Raw genomic sequence first — 13,754 nt, 5'->3', positions numbered from 1 at the left:
GCGCCGCCCCTCCCCGCCCCTGCCCCTCCCCGCCCCTGCCCGCGCCCAGGTGGAGCCCGGAGTGGGCTTTGTCCCGGGCCCGGCCGGCGCGCCGGCCCCGCGGGCCCGGTTCTTTGGGGGAAATAAACACAATGACCGGAAGGAAAACCTCAGCCCTTCAGGCCATGAAAATAAGCCGTCTGGATCCCGCCAGCACCCAGACGGGGTTTCGGGGAGGGAAGAAGATAAAAAACTGTCCTCTTTCCCTTCACTCTCCCTCCTTCCACTTTTATCCAAGTTTTGCCCTTTGATAAAGCAAGTTGGGTTTTGTTTTGTTTTGTTTTTTGCGGCTGAGAATGTTCAGAGGTCTACTTACACTGTTGGAGCAGTACTCGCTCCTGCTGATGGGGTGGCTCCGTGCAGACTTCTCACCTCTCGCAGACAATGGCTTGATAGGCCTTGCAGAAAAGTAGTCTTTGGGTGTTCAGGAAACAAAAGGGGAAAGTTAGTTTGCAAATGTGGGTGCATTAGAGGGCCCCGAGGAGGCCGAGCCTTCTCCCGAGACTAAGGCCTACGACTGTGACATTTACTCCTGCGACTGTGTGTTTTGTCAGTTCTTCAGCCCGAGTTCTGCCTGGCGCTTCTTTCCTTTTGCCTACTTGTTTGGACCTTGGCTCACACTTTTCGGCCGGAAGGACTTTTTCTTCCCTTCAGGCTCTCCCTTCTTGCTTATAGACATCACTTAAATCCGTCTCTTGCGTTGTTCGGTCAGAATTTGTTCGTACGGGGTCCCAATCAACTTGTTTGCCCCTAGGAGGGCATCTTTATTTTATTTACCCAAGGAGTGTGTTTGGTTGTCTTGTGTACTAGTCGGTAGGTAGGTAGGAGGGCTAGGGATTAAGCTCTTTCCGCCTTTGTCTCCCTCGAAGTGTACTCCCCGCCCAAGAGCCTTGTATACAGTAGTAAGAATTGCTAACATTTGAATGTTTCTTAAGTGCCCGGCATCGCTCTTAAACGCTTAACGCGTATTTTCTTATTTAATCTTCAAAACAGCCCCGTAATTCCCCTGTGTAGATGAGGAACAAGTCTGGAGAAGCGGAGTAGTTTACTCTTGATTACTCAGCAAGTCAACCTTGACTCCAAGATTTGAACCTAGGCAGTATGACTCGTAACCCCTAAGCCAGTGGCTTTCAAAGTCTGGAGCATCAGCAACCCCTGGAGGGCTTGTTAAAACACTTTGCCCGGCCGCACCCCAGACATTCCGATTCTGCAGGTCTGGGGTGGGGCCCGGGCGTTCGCCTTTCTAACCCGTTCCCAGGCCGCCCCACCGCGGCACTTTGAGAGCCATTCAGCGCGGTGCAAAATTAAGTTGTAAGTGTGGGAAATGGATTCTAGATTCTCATTAAAGCTTTTCATTACTTTAAAACTGCGTCTTAACCAAAAATAATTCAGACTGCTTACTGTCGATTGCTTGGAAAGCTGATTGAGAGTTGAGAATTTTTGTTAGCTGTGATTACGAAATTAAAAGTTTAATGAGTCTCTGGTTTTAAAAGGAGCCATGGATTTAAGTATAGGATAAAATTAGAAGACTAAATAATCTTAGCTTTTTTTTTTCCCCCACTCAGTCATTTATCAATTTATTTATGGCACTGGCATTTATTATCTTCTCCCAGAGATGGCTGAGGCATCCCATCTCCACCACAGAGTCTAAAGTCTGGGAGCCAGAAAGGAGTGTGATAGGCCTGAACTTGACATTTAGATGGGGGAGGTGCTGAGCACCTGTAGCCCAGAATCTCCCCCCACCCCACTCCTTCCAAGCCCCGGGTACCTCCAGTGATTTGGTTTACTTTTTTTTTTTTTTTTTTTGTAAGCTCCATGCCCAACCTGGGGCTTGAACTGAGGACCTCGAGATCAAGAGTCACTTGCTCCACTGACTGAGCAGCCTGGCATGCCAATTTGGTTCCCTTTTGATAATGACTGCAAAGACTGTCCTTAAAATGTAGGTTTCTGGTGTTTTCTTGGAGCACAAGTCTTGAAAGGAAGATTTTTTCCTTTATTGTAATGGATTTCCTTTTGGAAGAAAGTAACTCAAGTTAGGTAGAAGGAATGGGATTGGTTTACAGTTATGTTCTGTCATTTTTGATGATCCATAGATTGCTCGTGTGTTCCAAAACAAAATAGAAAAGACCATGGCCCTTATCCAGGTTGTTATTAGAGAGCTGTAAATAAAACACTGACAAATCACTAAACACTTAACCTTTCCTGTTATTATTGCTGACTAGCTTGTGCGTTGCATTCCACACCCAATTCAGTTCTACGGTGGTTTCATTCTTCTTTGAAAACATGAGTGTAGATACTGCAGTTCTCATAGCTGCTGTGGTATCATTAGCATGAAGTTGTTTTAACCACTAGCTGAAACAGATGCTGATCGAGTGATTTTTAGGTATGTCTACGGGAAAGTATTTTGTGAAGAGTTGTTTGAGAAGTACTATTCCGAGAACGGCGTTTCACTTTTGAGAAATACATTAGAGGACAATTTACCCTAAAGAGAATGGCCAAGAATTTTATCACTAGCAGTCTCCTGATCACCGGTAGCACTTGTCTTTAAAAGTTGTGTACTTTCATTGCGGTTAAGCTTATTCATTGTTACTAACTGGAAGAAAATGGGAAATGCAATCAATCAGTTGGTTACAATTGTAGAGTTGAGATTCCTTGTAATCAATGCTGTTAAAGTAACGTGCAGTGTATTCACTTAACCAGTATGTGGCCCGAGGGACCTGTCTGGGGAATACAGTTAAGAAGTCACATGTACACTGGAAAAATGATGCGGCCAAATCCTCATGAGTGCTCAAGGTAGTGTCTTGACACTCAGGTTTCCATTCTTTCTGTTTGCCCGGTACTATTTTCTTCTCTCTTGTCTGTGGTTTGCTGGGACTCTCCCACTGCAGTTTTCCTGTTTTTGTTTTCTTTCTTTCTCTTTGTTTCCACAGTCCTTGCCTTCCTGCCCCTGGCTTGTTTCTCTTTTCTTGCTGGCACTTACTTTCTCTTGCTGGCACTGCCTTTTTTCCACTTTGGCCTAGTGGGAAAGTGAGAGCAAGTTCTAGATAGTCAGGCATTTCCAGTTGATGGGAGAATTGACTCATTGCACCTTGGTTGTAACTTGGTTGAAAACTGTAGAGGATTTTTAAAGAATTAGTCTGTTTACAATGTAACTTGAGGAACAAAATGCATTTATAAATTGCAAGAGATGAAGGATGATGGCTCAGTGTGGCTATAGGCACAGGTTCCGAAATCAGACTGCCTGGATTCAACTCCTGGCTTGTGCTACTTCTGATTATTACCTTGAGCAATGCACTTCACATTTCCGTGCTTCAGTTTCCCTCTTTTAAGAAATAGGAAAGATAATGATAGAACCTGTTTCTCTTGTAGATTGTTGGGAAGATTGAGGGAGGTAAAACTGCTTGGCGTTGTATCTGGCCAACAGTAAGCATTCAGTAAATATTAGCAATAAAAGCACCATGTTTGATAATTTTGAGAAATTGAAAAGTTTTTTAAGTTTATTTTCTATTTTGAGAGAGAGTGCGAGAGAACACGTGCAAACAAACCAGCAGGGTAGGGACAGAGAGAGGGAGAGAATCCCCAGCAGGCTCCAAGAGCTCACTCTAGGCCAGACTCGATCCCACCAGTTGTGAGATCGTGACCTGAGCCAAAATCAAGAGTTGGATGCTTAACTGACTGAGCCACCCAGGCACCCCAAGAGAAATGGAATTTTCTAAGGAAATAAAGGGGCACCTGGGTGGCTCAATCGGTTAAGCGTCCAACTTCTGCTCAGGTCGTGATCTCACGGTCCCTGAGTTTGAGCCCCACATTGGGCTCTGTGCTGACAGTTCAGAGCCTGGAGCCTCCTTTGGATTCTGTGTCTCCCTCTCTCTCTGACCCTCTCCTGCTCACGTTCTGCCTCCCTCTCATATAAATAAACATTAAAAAATTTTTTAAAAAGAAAATAAAAATTGTCCCAGTAATACTGACTACAAGATTTATCTTCCCAAATTGGAGAATAGAAACTCTGGAAAGGCAGGGACTTCTTGGGATTTTCCCCTGGGACTGTTGTTTTGTTTTTGTGGGATGGCAAAGGAAATTGTGTGTGTTTTTTTTTCCCCCTTAAAGTACTGTATGATTATATTACAGTATAATTCTACAAGCAGAGAGTATTGAAGAGTTTGGTCTTATTTAGGGTATCTAGTTAAAATGAGCCCAGAATCTGTAAATTTGTATTATGGAGACTAAACATGTCTACCCTGTGAATACTGAATTTGAATTGAAAAATAACCTTCTGGAATTGCTTACTTAACATGTAAGTTCACTGCACCCATTTACTGTCTTTAGCCCTTACAAGTTTTAGAGGTAGTGCCTTCTTTTCCTGCTGGTGATGTTGATGTATTTGAGATAGAAAACTAGTAAAGGAACTGAAAGGTATTTGTAATTTCTTGCCTTTACAGGGCAGTTAAAGGAGGTAAGAAAAGCTTAGCTATCCTATTTGTGTCCAGGCCCCAGACACTTAAATTATTTCGTTGATAATTTGACAGAGAAGGATGACAGCATGTATTATGCCCACTTTGCTTATTATTATTATTATTACTTTTAATGGTTATTTATTTTGAGAGCAAGAGTGAGTGGGGGAGGGGCAGGGAGAAGGGAAGAGAAACGCGAGCAGGCTTCTAGCTATCAGTGCAGAGCCCAACTCGGGGCTCGATCTCCCTGTGCCCGCTTTGTAAGTAAGGAAATAGAAATTAACCCTAGTTCTGGAATTCATTTGAAAATTGTCTGAACAGTTACAAGGAAATCCGTTAGCTTCACTTCTTCCTCCTGCTTTTTCTTTCTTTTTTTTTTTAAACATTTTTTATTCTTTGGCATTAATTAGATTCACAATGTTGTACCGTCATCACCACTATCTCTAACATTTTGCTTGTCACCCCAAATAGAAACTCTGTACCCATTAAGTAATAACTCACCATTTGTCCTCTCTCCCAGTCTCTGGGAACCTCAAATATACTTTTTGTGTCTGAATTTGCCTATTTTATTCTTTTACTTGTTCACTTCTAAGTAGGCTCTATGCCCAGCGTGGGGCTTGAACTCTCGACCCCTAGTTAAGAGTCTTGCTCTACTGACTGAGCCAGTCAGTCAGGTGCCCCTTGCCTGTTTTACATATCTCTTGTAAGTGGAATCATAGATCATTTGTCATTTTGTATCTGGTTTATTTCATGTAGCAAAGTGTTTTCAAGGTTCATCTGTGTTGTAGCAGGTGTCAGATCTTTATTTTTTATGGCTGAATAATGTTTCATTATATAATACACTACATTTTATGTATACATTTGTCTGTTGATGGACATTTAGATTGTTTCTAACTTTTGGCTGTTATGAATATGCAACTATGGACATTGGTTCCCCAGTACATTTTGACTCCTGTTTTCAAATCTTTTGTGTATAAATACTTAAGAGTGGTATTGCTGGGTCATTGTTTTTCTTGTCGATGCTTTTTTTTTGGAGAAGGATGGATCTGAACAGATCTCCCAATAGTATCGAATAAATGCGTTTATGTAAAATGCATTTGCTCCCTTTGTAAAGAATAAGTTTGGGACTACCATTTCTAACATGAGCACCTCTTTCTTTCAAGTGGTTCCTTACAGTGATCTTAAAAAAGAGTTGTGAAATATACATACACCACAGAACTTGACCGTTTTTTCATTTATATTCCTTATTTATTTTTATTGTCCCTGTTTTATTTAAGTTTATTTTAGAGAGAGCATGAGAGAGAGCAAGTGGGGGAGGGGCAGAGAGCGAGAGAGGGAGAGAGAATCCCAAGCAGGTTCTGTGCTGCCAGCGCAGAGTGCGCCATGGGGCTCTAGCTCAGGGACCATGAGATCATGACCTGAGCTGAAATCAAGAGTGGGATGCTTAACCCACCGAGCCACCCACATGCCCTATATTGCTTATTTATTTGTAGTGTATTATTTATTATGGTAGCTACATAATGTTTTCAATAAAGGTACTACAGAGAAATCACATCAGTAATCATTTTAACCATTTTTATTTTTATCAAACTTTTTTAAGTAGGCTCCATGTCCAAAGTGGGACTCGAACTTATGACCCTGAGATCAAGAGTCACATGCTGTACCAAGTGAAGGAGCCAGGCACCCATGTTTTGAAGAAAAATTTTTAATGTTTATTTGATATTTTATTTGATATTTTATTTTATTTGATAAAGAGAGACAGACAGACTAGAGCATGAACAGGGGAGGGGCAGAGAGAGGCAGACCATCTCAAACAGGCTTCAGTCTCTTAGCTGTCAGCACAGAGCCCGATGGGGGGCTTGAACTCACGAACCGTGAGATCATGACCTGAGGAAGTTGGATGCTTAACGGACTGAGCCACCCAGGCTCCCCAGCATCCCATTCTAACCATTTTTAAACGTACAGTGGAGACATTCAGTACAATCACGTTTTACAACTATCACATCTCCAGGATGCTTTCATCTTCTTAGCCTGAATCTGCCCATTAAATTTTTTTTTTTTTTAACGTTTATTCATTTTTGAGACAGAGAGAGACAGAGCATGAACGGGGGAGGGTCAGAGAGAGGGAGACACAGAATCCGAAGCAGGCTCCAGGCTCTGAGCTGTCAGCACAGAGCCCGACGCGGGGCTCGAACTCACGGACCGCGAGATCGTGACCTGAGCTGAAGTCGGACGCTCAACCGACTGAGCCACCCAGGCGCCCCTGAATCTGCCCATTAAATAATAATCCCCATTTTCCGCCTCACCCCATCCCCGTGAACCCACCGCTCTGCTTTCTGTGGGTGATTTTGAGGATTTTAGGGACTTCATCTAGGTGGAGTCATACAGTATTTGTCTTTTTCTGTTTTTCTTCACTTAGCATAATGTCTTCAAGGTTCGTCCATGTTGAAGGGCGTGTCAGGATTTACTTCCTTTTTAAATCCTTACAGTGGTTTTTGGATTTTTGAAGTTTTTGTTTTTATGGTATGGCAAAGAAACTACTGTGCGTGAATATCTCAGTATAGTTGTAGAAGTAGGGAGTAGTGAAGAGTTTGATCCAATTTAGGGTATTTGGTTAAAACGAGCCCTGGTTAGAACCTGTGAAGATGTCTGATTGTATGGGTCTCATACTTTTGAGAATAGCTGTGTGAGTTTTGATTCTATTTGCACACATAGTCCTTAGCTCAGTGGTTTTTTTTATAGTAAGTTAAAAATTATTTTCTGATTCTGTATTTTTGTCGTCTTGTTTGCTTCTGCAGAGCTTTTAGAATAATTTTTCTTGGGTGTGTTGGGAAACAGTGCGGTAGTCACTTAACTAGATATTCACTTTCTGAGTCTACTTATTTCATAATTTTCTTTATTTATAGCCTTATCTTAGGAAAAACAGTTTTCTTATACTAGCAAAATGAGTGAGCTATTCACTATTCATCTGCTGTATTTTAAGCTTTGGAAAAGAAGAGATCCCTTATTGCTTTTGGAACAGTACTTATTTATTCACTTACCCAACATATTGAGGGCCTTCTGGGTGTGTAAGCTATTCTGTGAAGCCGCAGGACAATCTATTTCTTGGAAAATACTGGTCTAGGCAAATTATATTGTTGAGAGCTTCAGGGTAAAGACTCTTTAGTTCAGTGTGTATATTCAGTCTAGTTTCTTTGTTTTAGGTATTTGGAGTAAGGTGACTTTTTTAACTTAAATCTAAAACCTATTTAAAAAAAATTTTTTTTTACTGTTTTTTTAATTTTGAGAGACAGCGCAAGCAAGGGAGGGGCAGAGAGAGAGACAGAGACACAGAATCCAAAGCAGGCTCCAGGCTCTGAGCTGTCAGCACAGAGCCTGACGTGAGGCTCGAAACCACGAACCATGAGATCATGACCTGACCAAAGTCGAACGCTTAACCACCCAACAGCCATCCAGGTGCCCCTAAAACATAATTTTTGAGGACTACATTTGATGTAAACAACTTTTCATGCTGACACATGGATGCCTTAAAAGCATTTCAGAGCGATGATTTATTTATACCTTAAACTTACACAATGTTATATGTCAGTTATACCTCAATGAAGTTGGGAAAAACAAGTAAATAAAAATAAATGGGGGAACAAAAGCAGTGACTTATTTTGACACTTTCTGTTAGTTTTCCTGCCCTATCAGACAATAGGTTATTTTATTTAATAGTAATTAAAGCAATTAGTTGGGAAATTTTCATTTTATCAGACTTGGATTTGGAGAGTTTGTATGTAAATAGATACATAAATGTGTGTTTTGCAAGTAACTACTTTAATAAAATTAAATTTTTAAATGGTTAATTTACTGAACGCTTGTGTGAAACACTGTCAAGTACTTAACTTACGTTCTGATAAGTGTGTAAGGTAGGTACACCTATTCTTGTCATTTTCAAGACTAGTAAGTTTGGGGTTAAAGAATCCCAAGGTCAGTCATTCTCTAGTAGATAGAACTTGAATTCAGAACTTGGGTGTCATTCCAGAATTGGCGTTCATAAATACTGTGCTCTGTTGCCTAACATCTGTGAGCAGTATACTAAAAAAAGATGGGCTTTTTAGATCATAGTTACTTGATTTTCATTTCCTCTTCCCATTTATACAAAGTTAGAAAAAGAACAAGTGATCCAGCTTTTCCAGTACTAAATGATTTTTAAGCTGGTAGTAAGGTCAAAGGGATACATTGTTTGTGTATTGGCAGAGTAAGATGCTGCTTTTTAAAGGACTATCAGTTTCAAAGGATAACTTCTACATTTGCAAACAATTTCTCTCAAACTGTAGTACCAAGAAAAGTTACAGATCTTCCTGAATAGCTGGTAAGATTTTTTGTTTTTCAAGACCCTTGCTTTGGCTACCCTGGGGCTGAGGACTGAACGTGGGATCCCTCACTTGGGCAGACCTTCTTTCCCCAGTTTCGTTTTATTATTTTGCCATTCTTCCTTTTACCTGGCTTTTTAAAATGTTTTTAGAGAGAGAGAGAGAATGAGTGGAGAAGAGGGGTAGAGGGAGAGAGAAAGAATCTTAAGTAGGCTCCACTCGCAGCACGGAGCCCAAAAGGGACTCGATTCCATGACCACATCATCATGAGTCCAGCACTTAATGGGGTGATCCACCCGGGCACCCCTTACCTGGGTTTTTTAAAAAAATAAAATGTAGCTATTTTTGTTAGGTATCTCAACATGTTTTTGAAACATGGTGGAAAAGGGTGTCAAGTTTTAAGTATATGTATAACACAGTTACAGATCATTTCAAATCCTAACCTTTCAGGGGCACCTGGGTAGCTCAGTAAGTTAAGCGTCAAACTCTGTGATCTCTGCTCGGGTCTTGATCTCAGGGTCGTGGGCTCCATGCACTTACATTTTAAAATGTAAGCAGAGCCAACTATACAAACTTAAAAGCCTTGACTTAAAAATCAAATCTGAACAAAGGTTTGTCTTAGGGATTTCTAATTTTATTTCGAAGCCCTTGCCATCACATAGAATTTCTAACATTTAATGGAAGTTAAGTGAACTAAAATGGGTCTTTGGCTCTGTTTCTTTTGTCTGCTGAAGTATATATGTTAAGTATATATGTTAACGATATAAATTATGATTTTACATTCCGTTATTAAATATTTGTAAAATGGAACCTTTGAATGAAGCGCTAACCTAATTTTCTTCTCTTTGGAAAATACCTATTAAGCCTGTGGAGATAAGCTCTTAGAAATGTGAATTAAAATATTTCTCCGTGGTAATAGGCAAGGAATAAGGAAATTCTGGGAGTTGTAGGTCCTAGTGTAGAGTCTGATGAACCGATCTTACCCAGAATGTTATGTCCAATTCTGGGGCATGGCCTGGACAAATGGGAATGTTTTGAGGATGGTGTGGTAAAGGTAAAAAGATGTTAGGACTAAAGCGCAGGACAGACTGGGGATGCTCATTCTGAGATGAGAGTGTTGGAGGAGCACAGTGGATTGAAACGGCCTTTTTGTAGAATAAGGCTCTTCCAGGAGGAAGATGCCACAGGGACAGATTTTGATTTATTAGGAGGACTAATATTAAACCAGTCCGGTAATTGCAAATTGCAAATTTAAAAGTAGCAAGCTCGGGGCGCCTGGCTGGCTCAGTCAGTGAAGCATGTAACTCTTCATTTCGGGGTTGTAAATCAAGCCCCATGTTGGGTGTGGAAATTACTTAAAATCTTTAAAAAAATGTTAAAAGTAACAAGCTCTCTGGGATGTTTCAAAATTTGAGGGGCAGTAAGAGAGTTGGGCAAGAATACCAGTCACTAGTAACATTTTTAAAGTGTTTTTTATGTGTTTGCTATTCTAAGCGCTACCTGAATCAGGGCACTTGTCAGAGCAGTCAATCCTGTGTCCCAAGGTAGGCAGGCTTTATTAGGACTCCCATTTGAAAGTTGAGGAAAATGAGGTTGTGGGGATGCTAACTAATCCAAAACAACCCATAGTGAGGGACAGGTTTTTTGATTTTTGTTTTTTAAAGATTTTTAAGTAATCTCTACATCCAGCATGGGCGTTTGAACTCACAACCCCCATATCAAGAGTTGTATGCTCTACCAGCTGACCCAGCCAGGCACCACAAGGGATAATGTTTTGGTTTTTTTTTTTTTTTTTTTAAGTTTATTTATCCATTGAGAGAGAGCACGCACAGGCATGAGCAGGAGAACGGTAGAGAGAGAGAATCCCAAGCAGGCTCCGCAGTGCAGAGCCCTACGCGGGGCTCCATCCCACTAACAGCAAGATCATGACCTGAGCCCAGTCAAGAGTCAGATGGTTAACCGACTGAGCCACCCAGGCGCCTCCTAAGGGATTGTTTTAGTATAAACTTAAGTAGTTGGATTCAGAGCCCACGCTTAACCACCACGGTATACTAATTTCCAGTTCTGATAATAACATTTATAAAGTATAGGTAATGAGGGGCTCCTGGGTGGCACAGTCGGTTAAGCGTCCAATTTCGGCTCAGGTGATGATCTTACAAGCTCGTGAGCTGGAGCCCCCCATTGGGTTCTGTGCCGACAGCTCAGAGCCTAGAGCCTGCTTCCGATTCTGTGTCTCTTTCTCTGTCTCTGCTCCTCTCTTGCTCACGCTCATGTGCGTGCTCTCTCTCTCTCTCTCTCTCTCTCTCGCTTGCTCTCAAAAAAAAAAAAGTATAGGGAAGATATTAGTGATAAACTAGTAATTTTACTTAACTGTTAGTAAAGAAGATAGCTACAAGGTTGAAAATCACGTATGCATACCCGGGGTCACATTATCGATTACATATTCTGACATGCATTCTATCCAGTGATCTACTATTTGATAGCATGCAGTGGGACTAAGTTCTAGTATTGGGAGAAAACACCAGCCAGGAGCCCAGTGTTCATTGTTGAATTCAGCACATGTGAAGAGTGCTCACTATGCAGGATACCACTGTGTTGGTGCTGGGGTGTGAGGCTCCCCCCACCTACCCATTGACAGAAGTACGGTCAGTGGCAAATACCGTCCAAACTAAAAGACCCCCGGTTTACCAGTTGATGTGCAGTCTGTAGAGAAATTTGATAACCTTTGAAGTGAAGTGTGTGTGTGTGCTTTCACTTCTGGGCTCCCCTCTTTCAAATGTAAACAGAGAGAAAAACAGCCCATTTCCAGTTTTCTTGAAGCTAATAGAGACAAATTGTAATCAATAAATTACTATTTAACATCCTTTGCCTTTCTCCCAGTTCTAACATTCTACTTACCTTTGATAGCAAAAACAGCAAGACTTTAACACCCATGAAATAGGCAAAAGTAGAGAAATTTTAATTAGCTTCTTCGTTGGCACATAGGTACTTAGTGCTTTAAAAATTATTTTGGAACGCTTGTAAACTTACAAAATAGTTACAGGAGCAGCAAACAAAAATTTCCCACACACCTGTTACCCAGAAACCTCATTCAGGTTTTGCCAGATGTTACTTTGTAGCAAAAGGCTCTAATCCAGGATCACATTTTCACCCAGGTGTCTTGTCCCTCTAATACACCTCACTTTAGAACGGTTTCTCAGTCTTTGAATTCCGTACTCTTGAACTTTTTGAAGGTTACAGGGTAGTCATTTTACAGAATGTCTCTCAATTTGAATTTGTCCATGCATTTAGGCGGGAGTATCACAGTTCTAGTACGTTCTGTTGGTTGGCACATGATGTCTGTCTGTTCCCTGACTAGTTGTTAACTTTGATCACTTGGTGTGTGCCAGGCTTGGCTTTGTTAATAAGTATTTTGTGTGGAAATAATTTGGGATAATGAAACTCTCTCTTTAGAATTGAGGATAAACTTTTTCTCTAGAGGCTGGGAATTTTTATTTTGTCCAAGTCTTTGAAAACTAAATGTTTTTCTGGAATTTAAGTACTGTGAATAGTGGCATTTGGGGAACGTTAAAAGTCAGATTAAATTTTATAGTAGGTGGTGTGGTTTGAAAGAACATGGAGAATTAAGAACAGTCAGATCTTGATTAGATTCTACTTAACAATTCTGTAATTTTGAACAGTTTACCTTGTTTTTCCAAGGTATAAGCTGTTCTGAGATTTTATTTTATTTTTTTAGGGGTCTCTAAATGTTTTTTTTAACGTTTATTTATTATTGAGAGACAGAGCATGAGCATGAGCATGGGAAGGGCAGAGAGAGAGGGAGACACAAAATCCAAAGCAGGCTCCAGGCTCCAGCTGTCACCACAGGGCCCAACAAGGGGCTCGAACTCGCAAACTGTGAGATCCTGACCCAAGCCAAAGTCGGATGCTCAACCGACTGAGCCACCCAGGCGCCCCTGTTCTTAGATTTTAAAAAGAAGTTCTGCTTGGGGTGCCTGGGTGGCTCAGTCAGTTAAGCGTCTGACTTTGGCTCAGGTCATGATCTTGGGGTTCATGGGTTCGAGCCCCACCCACCTCCGGCTCTGTGCTGACAGCTGAGTCTGGAGCCTGCTTTGGATTCTGTGTCTCCCTCTCTCGGCCCCTTCCCCACTCATGATCTGTCTCTGTCTCTCAAAAAATAAGTAAAAACATATAAAAAAATTTTAAATACAAATAAAGTTCTTTGTAAAATATGTTAGGCAAATGCCCCCCTTTTGTCATAAACATGTCAAGTTAATTCCTTTGGTATCCTTCAGAAGACACATGAATAAGGTCAGTGAGTTACCTTAAACACGTTTTCTGTAGAAGCTACCGAGTAGATGTAATTAGAACGAGTGGTAGCGTGTTGAGAAAAATTTGAGACACAAATTCTGTGTCTGCAGTCCAAACTGATTGTAGTCAATGCATACTGGCATTTTAGGGATGAATGTTTCTTCTGAAAAACAGATTTTTTAGCTGTTAGTAATTATAGGTAGAATGTGAAGGTATTAAGTATCATCAATTGCAAAGGTAGAAAGACTTAGGCAGCCTAGAAGATTGTCAGAATACAGTATTATATGATAACCCAAGTTAATCTTCATGCAACTAAGTCTTGTTAAGGATAAAGATGACTGATCAAACTATTAGATCCTTTCCATTTATTTTAGGGACCATGTTTGGCAAAATGTGCAACATCCCAGATGAATTTTAACTTTTAGTTCTCATCATTTTGAAGAAACTTATAAATAACTATACTTAAAGATTTGGTTTTTAAATAATTTCTATACCCAATGTAGGACTCAAACACACAACCTTGAGTAAAGAGTCACATGCTCCACTAGCTGAACCAGTCAGGCATCCCAACAGTTCATTTATTTTATTTATTTAT

General features: G+C 40.8%; 1 protein-coding gene across 7 annotated transcripts in view; it reads left to right on the top strand.

Moving 5' to 3' along the window:
* Positions 1-13,754, top strand: part of GTF2I (general transcription factor IIi) — a 107,284-nt gene that overhangs the window by 891 nt on the left and 92,639 nt on the right. The window lies entirely within an intron of this gene.

Source organism: Acinonyx jubatus, chromosome E3 (genome assembly GCF_027475565.1).
Source record: "Acinonyx jubatus isolate Ajub_Pintada_27869175 chromosome E3, VMU_Ajub_asm_v1.0, whole genome shotgun sequence".
Classification (NCBI taxonomy): domain Eukaryota; kingdom Metazoa; phylum Chordata; class Mammalia; order Carnivora; family Felidae; genus Acinonyx; species Acinonyx jubatus.
Note: the sequence above shows the minus strand (reverse complement) of the source record. Positions and strands in the feature narration are given on the sequence as shown.